Here is a 5075-nt window from a genome sequence, read left to right on the forward strand (position 1 = left end):
GAGGGATGACTATTCTAGGGGGATCTAGAACATTCTCTAGGGATGAATCTCAGTGCTGAGGTTTGCTCACCCCAAGCTGTGTGGGCTGGAGGCAAGCCAGTAACAGTGATTAGAAACACCACACCTTCCGTGCAAAGATAATAGGAAACAGCTTGTTGGTCAGTCACAGCCAGGTTACTTACCTGCACATAAGTACAATTAGGAAACAGAAGAGAATTAGATCTGTGGCAGGTGGTTTGATAATGGTGGGGGGGATCGTGCTCTTTTATGTTGTTTTTAATTTTTAAAAATAGATAGAGCAGGGCTAGAGTGTGGCTCAGTGGCAGAGTGCTTACCTGGTGTGTGTGAGGCCCTGGGTTGGATCTCCAGCACCAAAAAGGACTTTCTAGCACTTTCTGAGAGAGGGGCTCTTTGGCTCCTCTGAGGGAAGCTTAGGGTCTCCTCCAGGGTGCCCGTAGAGGTAGTAACCAGAAGCACCTCCATTGCCTTCAGCCCGGTGAGGGTTAAACACTAGCCCAAAGCAGAGAGGGGAAGTGCACCCAGAAGTCTGGATGCCTGGGGTGATAAGGGAGCCTTATCTAACTCAAGCACACGACAAAAGCTGGATGATCAGGGTAGAGATGGCGTTGAGGCCCATGGAGGGACAAGGAACAATGCAGATTGAGGGCCAGGCTCAAGGATCCAGGGGACAACAGGAATCCGAGAGGCGGGTGGGGGCTCAGTGAGTGGGCAGAAGATGTCCCTAAGGCAGGGGAGCATCTCCTGGGGATGGGTGTGGCTAGAGTTCAGCACAGAGGTGGGGGCCCACAGGGCCAGGGTGCTGGCTGGCTCAGCAGGTTCCCTGCCTAATCTAAATAGCAGCTGTTCCCTTCCCTGCCATCCAGTTGTTAACACTGCTTAAAACCACCATGGCAGGGTACAGCAGGTCCATGTCTCCCTACGGCTACGGCTTCCCAGAGCATGCCGTTCTGACAGGGTTCAAAGTACTTACATTTCACTGCTTTCCCCCTTTTTTTTTTTTTTCAAGAGACTTGATTTTACTGGATCATGTATTATCAGTATAAATAAATGCTTTATAGACTCACATTCATTGCTACCTTAAATAAGACAGTGACTGGTCAATCACAAAACCCTGGCTTGGTTTCTGAGCATTTTACTGCTATATACAGCCTTTTTATGCAAGTTACACAATGAGTTTCTAAAGCTCTCACGCTACGGGGCATGCCCTTGCTACTGCCTGAAACACATTTATTGCCTTCGGCCCAAGACACTGGATGAAGGACAATTTATCATTTTTATGTACAGAAATGCAACAGCATACATTTATCCCAGTTTAGTGGCGAGTTCTTTAGCCTTTGCCCTTTCCAGCTTGGCAATGCGAGCCACAGATTTTGGACCCAGGACGTTGCCTCCCCAGTGGCGACGGATCTCATCATATCTGTCATTGCAGTTGGTTCTGATAGCTTCCACCAACTTAGCCAGAGCTCCTTTGTCTTCCGAGTTAACCTGTGTGAAGGCAACAGTGGTGCATGTCTTCCTGTGAACCAGACGTCCCAGCCTAGCCTTCCCCTTGATGATGCAGTAGGGGACTCCCATCTTGCGACACAGGGCAGGCAGGAAGACAACCAGCTGGATGGGATCCACATCATGTGCGATCACTACCAGCTGAGCCTTCTTGTTCTCCACCAAGGTGGTGACAGTATTGACCCTTGCTCGAAGGACAGGTGGTCTCTTTGTGGGAACATCCCCTTTGCCAGCAGCCTTCTTCTCAGCCCGGGCCAACAGCCTCTGCTTCTTTTCCTGCTTGGTCTCAGGTCTGTACTTGTGGGCAAGCTTAAGCAGCTGGGTGGCTGTTTGGCGGTCCAAGGCCTGGGTGAACTGGTTAATCGCAGGAGGCACTTTCAGCCGCTTATAGAGAATAGCCCTTTGGCGCTGCAGCCATTTTACAGCGGGGCCATTTTACAAAGCGGGTAAGGTCCCTTTTGGGCTGGATGTCCTGTCCGATGCCGAAGTTCTTTGGCCTCTTCTCGAAGAGCGGGTTCACTACCTTCTTAGCCTCCTGCTTCTTGACCACGGCGGGGGCCGGGGCCACCTTCTTCCCCTTGGCCTTCTTTCCCTTCGGCATCTTGGTCGGCAGGAGGAGAGAGAGACACTCACTGCTTTCCCTTTTAATTTCAAAAGGGAGAAATGGACAGAAGAGAGTAAATAAAAACAACCCTCATTTTACCAGTTAGTAAGCTTTTTTTCTACATAATTTTACTTCTTTTGCAGTGCTGGGGATGGAACCCAAGGCCTCACACACACTAAACATGCATTCTACCACTGAGCTACACTCAAGCCCCCTTAGTCTTTGTTGACAATGAATTTCAGAGGGATAGTGCCCCCCTTAGCAATAGAATGTTATGGTTTGGATGTGAAGTGTCCCCTCAAAAGCTCATGTGGCAATGCTGGAATGTTCAGAAGTGAAATGATTTAAATATGAGAGATGTAAATCAAAATCAGTGGATTAATCCACTTGATGGATTAATAATTTGAATGGGTTAGTGGGTGGTAACTGTAGGCAGGTGGGGCATGGCTGAAGGAAGTCTGTCATTGGGGATGTGTCCTGGGGAATTCATTTTGTCTTTTGCTCCTAGATTGCTCTCTCTGCTTCCTGGCTGCCATGAGTTGAGCAGCTTTCCTATACCAGGACCTTCTGCCATGATGTTCTGCCTCATCTCAGGCCCACAGCAATGGAGTCAGCTGTTCATGGGCTGAGACCTCTGAAGTCGTGAGCCCCAAATAAACTTTTTCTCCTCTAAGTTGTTCTTGTAAGGTGTTTGGATCACAGGGATGAAAACGCTGACTAACACAGAGAACATCCCTCATTTTCTGTTTGTCTGGTGACTCATCATCTTTAGATTTGAGGTTATGTGTTCCTGGTTGCAATATTATGTAAGTGATGTCCTCAAAAAATCATACCTGGAGGCAAATGATGTCTACCTGTCCCTGAAGTTTATCATTTGGTTAAGGTATTGTCCACTTTCTTTGCCATATAATTACTGTTTTTTTTTCCTTTGTAACTAATAAACAATTTGTGTGGAAATAATTTAAGACCATGCAAATATCCTGCTCGTCATCAAAATTCCCCACCTCCAGATTTAGCATCCATTGACAGTTCTTGCCTGAACCACTCACCTTCACTATGCTGGTTACACAGTGATTTTCCAGCTCTTCACCCACACCCACCTCCTGGCCCCTGGCATTCTCCTGAGAGCAGAGCCCTCTGTTCACATCCCTTCATCATCTCTGTGGACTTATGGATCCTTTTGAAAATGGTTTATGATTCACACTTGTTCTTAATTCTGTTCATGCTCAAAATATCCCAAATTTTTCCAGTGAAAGTTCCTTACAGCTGGCTCAGAATGTTGTTTTAGAACCTCTTTGTATTTATGATACAAAATGTATTGCCATAATCCTCCCTCCTAGGGCCCATACCTGCTGTCCCAAACCCTTCAAGACCTTGCAGACCTCCAGCCTAGGCAGGCCCCCATGGCAGACCTGCCTCTGTCCTGGGGTGGACAGGAACCCTTGCGTACTCATGGTCTGGCTCCAGAGGACACCTTTTTCATGCCTGTTGAGGAAGAGCCAATGGAGTACATCCTCAGTGACATGGGCTATGCTCACATGGGTTCCACCAAAAATATCAGAGAAAACCTCTGGAACTTTGGTCAGGTGATGAAGTTGCCATTCCTGAATGGAACAGGTCCATCCCATAGACTCCCCCTTTTTATTTAGGGAGGAGCTGGTAAAGCTTGTGGGGGAAGGTAGGTGAGCTCAGGTCAATTGCCAGCCTCAGACACATGAAACTGGTCCAGAGAGGGGTTAGCTCCCCAGGTCTGGGGTGGAGACCAAGCCAAGAGGCCTTCCTCCAGGACCCACAATGGGCTTTTTGCAGCTTCCTTTCCTCTCTCTCAACCCCAGTATTTATCAAAGAACTGAGCACTTGACAATTATGTATATGTCCTGTTGGTGCACACAAAGTGTTTCTAAAAATATTTCAGAAGCTTAGGTGGGGAGGCCTCTGCTGAGTGGAGGGAAGATATCTTCATACAGCCCAAAGGCAGAGCAATGACCTGGAGATGCAGGACTGGGTGGCTGTAAGGTCCAGGGTGTGAAGACTCATGACACCAGACACAACCAACCTTCCTTCTCATCAGACTTTGCAACAGAAAACTTCTGAAAAATGCCAAGCCTTATACCTCTGCTTGAAGTTTCCCCTCCTCTCCCTAAGTCTGCACAACAGGGCAGGTTGGATATGGGCACAGTGGAGGAGGACCCCCTGGTTAAGACTGCGGGGTGCACCATGCAGGGTGTGTCATGTACACCCCCTTCTCTACCCTCACTATTGTGGAGGGCCATTTACCGTATCACCTTACAGGAGAGGACATGACAGAAAGTGAGAATGATTGGCAGGGAAGGAAAAGCCCAAATGAAGGCCACAGGAGGGAGAGGAAGAAGGCTCCTGGAGCTGAGGTAGTTGCCCCTCATGGAAAGTTAAGGGTTGACTCTAAGAACTCCAAAGAATTGGAAGCACACACTCCCCACTCTTGGGAGAATGAACATTATCATCTATTCCTTTTATTTTTATAGCTTTCCCTTCAGATAACCAAATAATACATGTACTTCAACTCTACATAGACTCAACGCCAAATTGTACAGGGATGTGAATTATAGCTTGAGAAAATGGTTTAAAATAAATAGGACTGGGGCTGGGGATGTGGCTCAAGCGGTAGCGCGCTCGCCTGGCTTGCGTGCGGCCCAGGTTCGATCCTCAGCACCACATGTAAACACAGATGTTGTGTCCGCCGAAAACTAAAAAATAAATATTAAAAAAATTCTCTTTCTCTCTCTCTTAAAAAAATAAATAAGATAAAATAAAATAAATAGGACTTAAAAAGTAACATGTACTTATTACAAAAGACTTAGAAAGTACAGAAATGTGGACAGAAAATGAAATCAGTGTCCTCCCCAGTGATAAGGACTCCACATGTTGATGTGCCTCGTTCTTTTTGATACTGATGCTGACATATTTG

General features: G+C 47.2%; 1 pseudogene; it reads right to left on the bottom strand.

Annotated features, from left to right (window-relative positions):
* Positions 1 to 1031: 1031 nt before the first annotated feature.
* On the bottom strand, positions 1032 to 2154 carry LOC139701480 (large ribosomal subunit protein eL8 pseudogene; annotated as a pseudogene).
* Positions 2155 to 5075: the final 2921 nt, after the last annotated feature.

This window comes from Marmota flaviventris, chromosome 1 (genome assembly GCF_047511675.1).
Source record: "Marmota flaviventris isolate mMarFla1 chromosome 1, mMarFla1.hap1, whole genome shotgun sequence".
NCBI classification, from domain to species: domain Eukaryota; kingdom Metazoa; phylum Chordata; class Mammalia; order Rodentia; family Sciuridae; genus Marmota; species Marmota flaviventris.